This window comes from Salmo trutta, chromosome 34 (assembly GCF_901001165.1).
Source record: "Salmo trutta chromosome 34, fSalTru1.1, whole genome shotgun sequence".
Classification (NCBI taxonomy): Eukaryota; Metazoa; Chordata; class Actinopteri; order Salmoniformes; family Salmonidae; genus Salmo; species Salmo trutta.
Window position 1 is genome coordinate 25,563,455 of NC_042990.1, and position 12,526 is coordinate 25,575,980.

Genomic DNA, 12,526 nt, shown 5'->3' on the forward strand with positions numbered 1-12,526 from the left:
AAAACTTACAAAGACCGTGAGGACATAGTGCCCAAACACAATCAATCAATATCCCACAAAACACAGGAGGGGAAATAGCTACCTAAATATGATCCCCAATCAGAGGCAACGATAAACAGCTGCCTCTAATTGGGAAGCATATTAGCACCAACATAGAAATAGACATACTAGATCACCCCCTAGTCACGCCCTGACCTACTACATAGAGAACCAAGGGCTCTCTATGGTCAGGGCGTGACAGAAGGACAGGTTCACAATCAATAGCTGTATTCTATTGTAGTTTGAATGCAAGGTATTTTCATGTGGCACTACAAATCAAATCCCATGCGCCGAATACAACGGGTGTAGACCTTACAAGCCCTTAACCAGCAATGCAGTTTTAAGAAAAATAAGACTGGTTACCTTGGACATAATGTCCCTCCAGTCCTACTGGCTGAAAGCGAGAGCTTTTAATTCAATCATCCCATGTGTGTGTGTGTGTGTGTGTGTGTGTGTGTGTGTGTGTGTGTGTGTGTGTGTGTGTGTGTGTGTGTGTGTGTGTGTGTGTGTGTGTGCGTGTGTGCGTATCTCCTATTGTCTTTGCCTCGTCAAGCCTACTGGAGATACTGACCTTTCCTCCTGGGAGGAATCTAATGTCCGTGTGTGCCTGTATGCTGAGAGTAAAGAGAGGAATGTTTTATCTGTTTTCAAAATGGAAAAAAGCTCTCAACTGCTGCATTAAAAAAGCATGTTGGTCTGTCTGTAACGCAGTGCCCACTGAAGTACAGCCCGGTGAATATAGCTAGATGAAAGGATAAGCAGAAAAGGTCTGAAAACTGCATCGCTCTCTCTCTTTTACTCTTTCCCTCTTCCTATCTCCTTTCTCTCTCTCTTTCTCTTGCTCTATTTATTCACTCCCTCTCTCCTCCCCTTCTCTCCCTCTTTTCTCCCCTCTCTCTCACTCTCTTTCTTCAATCCCTCTCTCTTCCCCTTCTCTCCCTCTTTCCTCCCCTCTCTCTCTCTTCCTCCCTCCTCCCCCTTCTCTCCCCCTCTCAGTAAAGTACAGTACAGGCTCAGTATGGTTTCATGGCTTCGTATCAAAAAGGCTGGCCTCCATCCCCTGGACTATCCTGTTAGAATCAAGGTCTCCATCCCAGGACTATCCTGTTAGAATCAAGAGCTTCATCCCCAGGACTATCCTGTTAGAATCAAGGGCTCCATCTCCAGGACTATCCTGTTAGAATCAAGGGCTCCATCTCCAGGACTATCCTGTTAGAATCAAGGGCTCCATCTCCAGGACTATCCTGTTAGAATCAAGGGCTCCATGTCCAGGACTATCCTGTTAGAATCAAGGGCTCCATCTCCAGGACTATCCTGTTAGAATCAAGGGCTCCATCCCCAGGACTATCCTCTTAGAATCAAGGGCTCCATCCCCAGGACTATCCTGTTAGAATCAAGGGCTCCATCCCCAGGACTATCCTGTTAGAATCAAGGGCTCCATCCCCAGGACTATCCTCTTAGAATCAAGGGCTCCATCCCCAGGACTATCCTGTTAGAATCAAGGGCTCCATCCCCAGGACTATCCTGTTAGAATCAAGGGCTCCATCTCCAGGATTATCCTGTCAGAATCAAGTGCTCCATCCCCAGGGTTATCCTGTTAGTATCAAGGGCTCCATCTCCAGGACTATCCTGTTAGAATCAAGGGCTCCATCTCCAGGACTATCCTGTTAGAATCAAGGGCTCCATCTCCAGGACGATCCTGTTAGAATCAAAGGCTCCATCTCCAGGACTACCCTGTTAGAATCAAGGGCTCCATCCCCAGGACTATCCTCTTAGAATCAAGGTCTCCATCCCAGGACTATCCTGTTAGAATCAAGAGCTTCATCCCCAGGACTATCCTGTTAGAATCAAGGGCTCCATCCCCAGGACTATCCTGTTAGAATCAAGGGCTCCATCTCCAGGACTATCCTCTTAGAATCAAGGTCTCCATCCCAGGACTATCCTGTTAGAATCAAGAGCTTCATCACCAGGACTATCCTGTTAGAATCAAGGGCTCCATCCCCAGGACTATCCTGTTAGAATCAAGGGCTCCATCTCCAGGACTATTCTGTTAGAATCAAAGGCTCCATCCCCAGGACTATCCTGTTAGAATCAAGGGCTCCATCCCCAGGACTATCCTGTTAGAATCAAGGGCTCCATCTCCAGGACTATCCTGTTAGAATCAAGGGCTCCATTCCCAGGACTATCCTGTTAGAATCAAGGGCTCCATCCCAGGATTATCCTGTTAGAATCAAGGGCTCCATCCCCAGGACTATCCTGTTAGAATCAAGGTCTCCATCCCAGGACTATCCTCTTAGAATCAAGGGCTCCATCTCCAGGACTATCCTGCTAGAATCAAGGGCTCCATCTCCAGGACTATCCTGTTAGAATCAAGGGCTCCATCCCCAGGACTATCCCGTTAGAATCAAGGGCTCCATCCCCAGGACTATCCTGTTAGAATCAAGGGCTCCATCTCCAGGACTATCCTGTTAGAATCAAGGGCTCCATCCCCAGGACTATTCTGTTACAATCAAGGGCTCCATCTCCAGGACTATCCTGTTAGAATCAAGGGCTCCATCTCCAGGACTATTCTGTTACAATCAAGGGCTCCATCCCCAGGATTATCCTGTTAGAATCAAGGGCTCCATCTCCAGGACTATCCTGTTAGAATCAAGGGCTCCATCTCCAGGACTATCCTGTTAGAATCAAGGGCTCCATCCCCAGGACTATCCTGTTAGAATCAAGGGCTCCATCCCCAGGACTATCCTGTTAGAATCAAGGGCTTCATCCCCAGGACTATCCTGTTAGAATCAAGGGCTCCATCCCCAGGACTATCCTCTTAGAATCAAGGGCTCCATCCCCAGGACTATTCTGTTACAATCAAGGGCTCCATCTCCAGGACTATCCTGTTAGAATCAAGGGCTCCATCCCCAGGACTATCCTGTTACAATCAAGGGCTCCATCCCCAGGACTATCCTGTTACAATCAAGGGCTCCATCCCAGGACTATCCTGTTAGAATCAAGGGCTCCATCCCCAGGACTATCCTGTTAGAATCAAGGGCTCCATCCCCAGGACTATCCTGTTAGAATCAAGGGCTTCATCCCCAGGACTATCCTGTTAGAATCAAGGGCTCCATCAAAAATGCCACCCAATTCCCTTTATTGTGCACTCCTTCTGACCCCGAGCCAACCAAGGCCTTTTATCTGATTCCACAGAGAAAGAGGCTACACAGGACCAAGGAATGTACCTTGTGAAAGAAACTACAGTATAAAAGAGAAGAAGGAAAGAGAGAGAGAGAGAGAGAGAGAGAGAGAGAGAAGGGGAACAAAGCACAATGTTTGATTGATTTGCTATATAGTAGCCGAGCAACGTGGCACACACACCCACACCTCTGAGGGAGTGTGCTAGTACTAGGGTCTGGATGGGCCTGTCTATCCCTGTTCTAGCTGCAAGCAATGGTTGAAACCAGGTAGTGTGTGTGGGTACTGCCCATCTTCTGTGTATACACACACACGTTTTGAAGAGAGTGCCAGTCCTTGGTCATTGACTGGGTTCATCCCCTTGCTTTGCACACACACACATAGCCCGTTCCTTCCTGCTGGTATAGGGGTGTGGCCCACCTTATATCGCTCTCTCAGTCAACCACGAAAGCCTACCTAGCCAATACCTAGAAACTCCTCCGTAAGGTAGAGCACTTCAAAACCCAGCCCACAGTTTTTCTTGTTTTTCCTATTTTTGAACACATGCATAGTATTGTAAATGTGTATGCTGGAGAGGGTGTGTGTGTGCATGTGTGTGAACATGTAAAGGAACATGAGATCCCTGAGAGCACTGCAGAGATTGAGCCAGCCAGGACAGGAGCAGCAGGTGTGTTTGTGCTGGTGTGAATGTGCACGTACAGGAGACTCTGACATGAGAAAATGGCTCGTGATTAGGACACATTTGCTGCTAATTGTCTCTCATTAGCATTTAAAAGTAAGTAAGGTGTGTGCCTGTGTGTGTGTGTGTGTGTGTGTGTGTGTGTGTGTGTGTGTGTGTGTGTGTGTGTGTGTGTGTGTGTGTGTGTGTGTGTGTGTGTGTGTGTGTGTGTGTGTGTGTGTGTGTGTGTGTGTGTGTGGCAAACAGGATCAAAGGGAAGCGCAGGGAGAAATGGCAGCACCCTAATTCACTGTCACATGATTAGCTCCCTGCACAACAGATAGGGTCACGTTCATTAGCTCCCAGTTGGAACAAATATTCTGCTAGGTTTTTAGAAAGGCAATTCATTTCAAATGATGGTGCTACTGCTCTCTGTTATTTTGCTTGGAAGGACAGGAGTTTTTCTGGACCAAATGACTACAGGATATCTACTTGTAGTAAATACCTAGAGGCCAGGGGGTTTTCCTAGTCAGGTCACATGGTTAGGAAATACTCCAGGCCCTATAGTCAATACCATTCAGATATACATGTATATATAATAAGATATAATGCAATCATAAACATCTCAAAACATTTTGACAAATGAATGTACCTCTTACCTGGACCTGCATCATTCACATAGAAGAGTGACAAGTGCTATAGAAAGAGAATAATATCATATCTCTATGGATACGAGCTATAGACAGATTCACCACCATCAGGTGAACTGAACTGGTAGAGAGACCATGCAGTTTAATCATGTGGTGCCTTGAAGTGTTCCACACTCACTGGGCAGCCAGACAACCAACACAAACCTAACCCAACTCAAACTACACTACCAAAAAGAAAAGGTAAATAAAGAAGCAATGTCCCATGGCCTGCAGAGTACAGGTTCAAATGTGGGTAATATACAAAACCTCTCCACTAACTCTCACCTTTTATTACATAAAGAAACAGCATCAAGACACGGTGTGCTGTGTCATGCACAGTGAATATTAAAGAAAGGGTGCCCTTCAATGGGAGTGCAAAGTTACTGTAACATGTTTCAATGAGCCGATGTAACATGTCGAAACATTGTAACACACGTTATGTCTGGCCACCGTCAATTTCCAGATACTGGACACAATGTAACCATGTTATAACTGTGTAGTGATAGAGGAACGTAGCTGTTGTAGGCTATCTATCCTCTCTAAATAATACGGAGGACAGTTATGTAGCCTTTACAAATCTTACAATGCATAGTGCAATTCCTGACTGTAAACAGAATATAAATAGCTTGCAATCACAGCCCGGGATCCCTACAGTCCCGTTATATAATCGCCAAAGCTAGGAGTGACATCACGCCACGCGCAGTCGAGCAACCACTAGCCGCACACATCGGACCCAATGTCCTTTACCAACCAGCCAGCGTCAATGAAAAGTCGACAGTAGCCCGCGTAGTAACATTTACACTCTCCCTCGGAATGAAGGGCATGTCATATAGATGTATGTATTTTTGTAATTGTACCGGTTAAATTAAGTAGGCTAAGGTACGTTGGTTTGCACTGTCTTTGAAGAATAAAAAGCACTTCCGCGATGGAATTAAACTGAAATGTCTCGCGCTATCAAACCCTTGTCAAATGCTGGATTGGACATACGGCCACGTACGCACGTACCACAACCATTTCAAAGTGGACGGTTAGCCTACTATAAATACGTCTTACTATTCTTTATGCAATATACAATCTTTCTGGGTGGAGTGGCGCAGTTAGTGAGCTTGCCCTACACACAACCCGCCTGTGAAAAACACTCCTTGCTCTATTCAATTCCGCGAAACCAACGCTCACTTATGTCGCACTAAACAGTTAGTTTGCATTTTTATTTCGAAATGACAAGTGCATGGTTGTAAACCACAAACAACCTTCTATCCTCCGGGCACAAAAAAAATAGGTCAGAGTGCGAAGTAAACATTTCCAAAGCTTTTGGAAATAAACCAGCTCCCTCTTGCGCGTAGCTACCTTTCCTAGTTCCAGTTCCAGCCATTTTTTCTACCGCAACAGCTCAGCAAAGTGTAGTGACAACAAGGTAGAACCAGACAGCGACAGTATCGGGCAGTGGCAGTATAAAATGAATAGAGCTAGTACTTACTGTAAGGTGTAATGGTCTGGTAAGAGTATGTCTCTTCTTGTTGCCAGGGCTCCCTGTTCCTGCGCTGACGATGGAATCGTCTGCCCTCTACTCGGAATGATGTCTGCAGCGCCGAGCTAATAGCTGTACTGCTCTATGCCCCCACCTTCAGAGATCTCTCGAGAGTGAGATAGAGAGAGAGAGAGAGAGAGAGAGAGAGAGATAGAGAGAGAGAGAGAGAGAGAGAGAGAGAGAGAGAGAGAGAGGCGAGAGAGGCAGAGAGAGTGGGAGATAGCGTAGTGTGTGTGTGCGTGTGTGTGTGTGTGTGTGTAACACAAATAAGGAGCAGTTGGCAGTCTTAGTAGTAACTCAGGGTTTGTACTGTGATTAGTACAGAATTGAGAAAAAGGGAAACGAACAACTGACAGGCAAATTCAGTCCACAAATAGTGAATCACTAGACTAACCCTTCAACATGTCAATGGAATTGATTCTTTCCATCTCATATATATGTGCTTCGACAAGAACTCAGAGAAGAAAGAATCATATCATTTTCAATGTAGCCAATATAACCATTAAAATAAGATGTCATATCCCCAAATAAAGATTTTGCAAGAAATTCTAAATAACAGTTATTGTAAGCTCCTTTATACCCATTCAACAGAATAAAAAACGATGAAACTGAAAGACTGACTGACCAACTGACCAAGACTGACCAAGACTGACTGATGTCACAAAGTGCTGTACAGAAACCCAGCCTAAAACCACAAACAGCAAGCAATGCAGGTGTAGAAGCACGGTGGCTAGGAAAAACTCCCTAGAAAGGCCAGAACCTAGGAAGAAACCTAGAGAGGAACCAGGCTATGTGGGGTGGCCATTCCTCTTCTGGCTGTGCCAGGTGGAGATTATAACAGAACATGGCCAAGATGTTCAAATGTTCATAGATGACCAGCAGGGTCAAAACTCATCATGATTGTCCTTGCACAGAATTAATGGAATTTTTCCAATTTGTTTTCTCTTAAGCAACAAGAGACTTGACCAAATAGGCCCCACCCTTGCACTGCACTCTCTCAGATTATCCACATGTACAACTACCTTGAATATCTGCAGTTACAACACAATAGTCTTAATACATCTCTATTAGAACTGTGGCCATGATAGAAGGCCATCTATTCTTTCTCATTGATACAGTACATGATTGTATGCACAAATAGCTCCATTTGTAATCGTATTAGTCACTGTCAGATAAATGTATAAAGTACTCAATGCTCTGGGATTTTATTCTCTGAACTTTTATTTTCCTAGCATGAGGACAGAGAGTGACAAGAGAGAGAGAAAGAGAGAGAGCGAGAGAGGGGGAAAGAGAGAGGGAGAGAGACAGACAGAGGGAGAGAGAGAGCGAGAGAAGGGGAGAGAGACAGAGAGCGAGAGAGGGGGAGAGAGAGGGAGAGAGACAGAGGGAGAGAGAGAGCGAGAGAAGGGGAGAGAGACAGAGAGCGAGAGAGGGGGAGAGAGAGGGAGAGAGAGGGAGAGGGGGAGGGAGAGAGAGCGAGAGAGGGGGGAGAGAGAGCGAGAGACATCCCACTTCTGCTAGTCATTCAGTAAGTGCTCCATTGTCTCCTGTTCTATTGCGTTGTCACATGTATATCAAGAGAAACTGGCATGGAGACAGACAGGGGGTTACGTTACCTTGCACATGTCTGCTGCAGGAGTAAAAGCAATGCAGGGTAGTTGAGGTCCTAGCTCGAGGACAGCATCCACATCCATCGACATACATGTCTTTTAGAAATACTTTTTTTAACCTTTGTTCAATTTAGTAAACATATATTTAAAAACACTGAATGTGTCCATATTAAGATCAACTTAAAGACAACATTTGGCCCATAATGACATCACCTGACGATTAGCACAAACATCCCAATTGACAACGAGTCCTAACCCTCAGCTGTATACTGTAAGCACTGGGATAGTGTAGAGAGGTGGGGTGGGATGGGATGTCTGTAGGGAAAATGACAGGGCAGAGTTGAAGGTCAAGGTGTGCTGGAGGAATAACAAGGAAGACTCTGGGGACCATACAGACACAGGAAGGAAAGGTAGAGGAAGTCCTCATGGACTAACCCATATTTTGTGGGGGAGGTAAGCAGCTAAATACATTTCTTCATCTTAAACCTTTTTATAACATAAATAATGGTTTTAAATGATACATATATTTTTTTATATTTTCCTGTTCCTTTGAATAGGCCACTTTTTTTTACTTAGAAGTTGGCTTGGAATTTGTATATATTTGCATATTACATGTCACGTAGGTATGAAGAGATTCGGGAGACAGACGCAGGAATGTGAAATAGTTTTTTTATTAAGCCCCAAATCACGACGTGTTGTGTAAAGGCACGGGGACGAAGACCAAACAAACACGTAAAAAAAACACAGGGTTCAAACCCAAACAAAAGAGTGAGGAGTACCTCGAATAAATACACATGCGCACAATAATTAACCCAAGGGACAAGACCCGTAATCATCTGCACAATCCACAATGGCACAAAAGCCCAAAACACACAGCACAGGTACTCACACGCACCCACGGACATTGTAACAATAATCGACAGATAACGGACACCAAAGGGCACACTTATACAAGTACTAATCAGTGGGAATAGGGGACAGGTGTGCGTGATGAAAGTTCCGGAGGGATCCGTGACATTACATCTAAAATAATTACGAAATGTTTTACATTTTTCCCTGAATAATCCCTGTCTGTACCTGTCCTGAATGTCTGTCAGAACTACCCTCAATGCTGCAGTCTCTGTGGCATCTGAAACACACTCACCTGTGGATTTACCTGCAATTTTCCTACTGTTTTTATCCCTGCCTGGATTCCATACCATACAATACTGTACATAGCATGTACTAACCCTATTGTGGTATGTAACTAATGTATGTGTACCAACACCACTGTGGCATGTACTAACCCTATTTAAATAATAAGGTACGGGGGGGTGTGATATATGGCCAATATACCACGGATAAGGGCTGTTCTTAGGCGCGACGCAACACGGATTTGCCTGGATACAGTCATTAGCCGTGGTATATTGGCCATATACCACAAACCTCTGAGGTGCCTTATTGCTATTATAAACGGGTTACCAACGTACTGTAATTAGAGCAGTAAAAAAAAGGTTATGTCATACCCGTGATATACCACGGCTTTCAGTCAATCAGCATTGTTGAATACTCCTTTCTGATTGGCTTGAAGGGCATTCTTGTCATGACTTCTGCCGAAGTCGGCTCCTCTCCTTGTTCGGGCGGTGTTCGGCGTCGACGTCACCGACTTTCTAGCCATCGCCGCTCCATTTTTCATGTATCCATTTGTTTTGTCTTGTTCCCTGCACAGCTGGTTTTCAATCCCCAATCAATTAATGTGTATTTATTCCTCTGTTCCCCATCATGTCTTTGTGTAGGATTGTTTGTGTTACGTGTATTTTGATATTGTGGATATTGTTACGAGCATTACTTTTTGTCTATGTTCCGTGTTTTGGGCACATTTTTGTGCTGTCATTTTGACCGGAATAAAAAGTCTTGCGCCTGTTCACTACAAATCAAATCAAATCAAATCAAATGTATTTATATAGCCCTTCTTACATCAGCTGATATCTGAAAGTGCTGTACAGAAACCCAGCCTAAAACCCCAAACAGCAAGCAATGCAGGTGTAGAAGCACGGTGGCTAGGAAAAACTCCCTAGAAAGGCCAAAACCTAGGAAGAAACCTAGAGAGGAACCAGGCTATGAGGGGTGGCCATTCCTCTTCTGGCTGTGCCAGGTGGAGATTATAACAGAACATGGCCTAGATGTTCAAATGTTCATAAATGACCAGCATTGTCAAATAATAATAATCATAGTAGTTGTCGAGGGTGCAACAAGTCAGTAACACAAGAGTAAGTGTCAGTTGGCTTTTTCATAGCCGATCTTTGAGAGTATCTCTACCGCTCCTGCTGTCTCTAGAGAGTTGAAAACAGCAGGTCTGGGACAGGTAGCACGTCTGGTGAATAGGTCAGGGTTCCAGCAGGTCTGGGACAACAGGTCTGGGACAGGTAGCACGTCCGGTGAACAGGTCAGGGTTCCATAGCTGCAGGCAGAACAGTTGGAACTGGAGCAGCAGCACGGCCAGGTGAACTGGGGACAGCAAGGAGTCATCAAGCCAGGTAGTCCTGAGGCATGGTCCTAGGGCTCAGGTCCTCCGAGAGAGAGAAAGAAAGAAAGAAAGAGAAAGAGAGAATTAGAGAGAGCATATTTAAATTCACACAGGACACCGGAAAAGACAAGAGAAATACTCCAGATGTGACAGACTGACCCTAGCCCCCCGACACATAAACTACTGCAGCATAAATACTGGAGGCTGAGACAGGAGGGGTCAGGAGACACTGTGGCCCCATCCGATGAAACCCCCGGACAGGGCCAAACAGGTAGGATATAACCCCACCCACTTTGCCAAAGCACAGCCTCCACACCACTGGAGGGATATCTCCAACCACCAACATACCATCCCGGGACAAGGCCGAGTATAGCCCACAAAGATCTTCGCCACGGCACAGCCCAAGGGGGGGCGCCAACCCAGACAGGAAGACCACGTCAGTGACTCAACCCACTCAAGTGACGCACCCCTCCCAGGGACGGCATGGAAGAACACCAGTAAGCCAGTGACTCAGCCCCCATAATAGGGGTAGAGGCAGAGAATCCCAGTGGAAAGAGGGGAAACCGGCCAGGCAGAGACTCTCCTGCACCTGATTTCGCCTCCGATACACACTCCTAACAGAATCCTACACCAACCATGGAGTCAGCAGGAGCAGGTACCCCGGTCAGAGGAGTCGAGGAACGCGTCCAGGAACACGCGGCTATGCTACATCATCTCGGTTCCATGATGGATCGCGTTGTCCAGACCATGGACCGCTGGGAGAGACAGCGCCTCGACCAGCTCAACCGGTATTATCTCTACCCGTCCCGTCCGGATCCAGCTCCAGTTGAATACGTCTCTCCCTTCCCAGGGAGTATGATGGGACGGCCACACAGTGCCAGGGGTTCCTTTTACAACTGGACCTATACCTGGCCACTGTTCACCCAGCTCCCTCAGGAAGGGAGAGAGTATCCGTCCTCGTCTCATGCCTCTAGGGGAGAGCTCAGAGTTGTCAAACGCCGTGTGGAGAGAGACAGACGCGGCGTTGGACCACTTCGAGGAGTTTACCCGCTGTTTCCGGGCCATCTTTGACCATCCGCCCGAAGGTAGAGCGGCGGGTGAACGACTCTTTCATTTGAGGCAGGGGACGAGGAGCACACAGGATTTCGTGCTGGAGTTCCGGACCTTGGCCGCCGGAGCAGGATAGAACGACAGGGCCCTCATCGACCACTATCGATGCAGCTTACGTGAGGACGTCCGACGGGAGTTGGCCTGCAAGGATGCCACCACCACCTTTGACCAACTGGTGGATATGGCCATCCGGTTGGATAACCTGCTGGTCATCCATGGAAGTCCTAAGGGGGCTCTGTCGGTTCCATCTCCCAGCACTCCCGCTCCGGTGCCCATGGAGTTAGGAGGGGCTGCGCGTAGGGAGGCTGGAGGAGGAGCCTTCACGTGCACCATCTGTGGCCGCAGAGGGCACACTGCCGGTCGGTGCCGGGTTGGTCCCTCTGGGAGTCGAGGCAGCAGGCAGGGCACTCTGACGTCAACCCAGGTGAGTATGCACCACTCTCATCCAGAGTCCTCTGTTGTCCACCTGTTTGTACCTGTTTGTTTTCCTGAGTTCTCCCCGCATTCCCAGCATAAGGCGCTTGTCGATTCAGGTGCAACTGGGAATTTTATTGACAGAGCGTTAGCACTTAGTTTAGGGATCCCCATTATTCCTGTGGATAGACCTTTTCCGGTTCACGCTCTGGATAGTCGACCATTAGGGTCCAGGCTAATCAGGGAGGCCACCATCTCCCTGGCCATGGAGACGCAGGGGGTTCATGATGAGAGAATCAGTCTCTTTCTCATTGACTCTCCTGCGTTTCCCATGGTACTAGGCCTTCCCTGGTTGGCTCGTCATAACCCCACCATTTCCTGGCAACAAAGGGCTCTGACGGGGTGGTCACGAGTGTGCTCGGGGAGGTGTGTAGGGGTTTCCGTTGGTGCTACCATGGTGGAAAGTCCAGACCAGGTCGCCACCGTGCGCATTCCCCCAGAATATGCCGATTTGGCTCTCGCCTTCTGTAAGAAGAAGGCGACTAAATTACCACCCCAACGACGGGGGGATTGTGCGATACATCTCCTGGTACACGCTGCACTTCCCAGGAGTCACGTGTATCCTCTGTCGCAAGCGGAGATGGTGGCTATGGAGACATATGTCTCCGAATCCCTGCATCAGGGGTACATTCAGTCCTCCACTTCAATCGCCTCCTCGAGTTTCTTTTTTGTGAAGAAGAAGGATGGAGGTCTGTGCCCATGCATTGATTATAGAGGTCTCAATCAAATCAC

At 47.0% G+C, this 12,526-nt stretch overlaps 1 protein-coding gene across 1 annotated transcript in view; it reads right to left on the reverse strand.

Moving 5' to 3' along the window:
* The window catches only part of atxn1a (ataxin 1a), a 184,618-nt gene extending 178,430 nt beyond the window's left edge, over positions 1-6,188 (reverse strand). Inside the window, exon 1 of the mRNA XM_029732409.1 lies at positions 6,044-6,188. The gene's annotated coding sequence lies outside the window, so the exon portion shown is untranslated. The remainder of the gene's footprint in view (positions 1-6,043) is intronic.
* Positions 6,189-12,526: the final 6,338 nt, after the last annotated feature.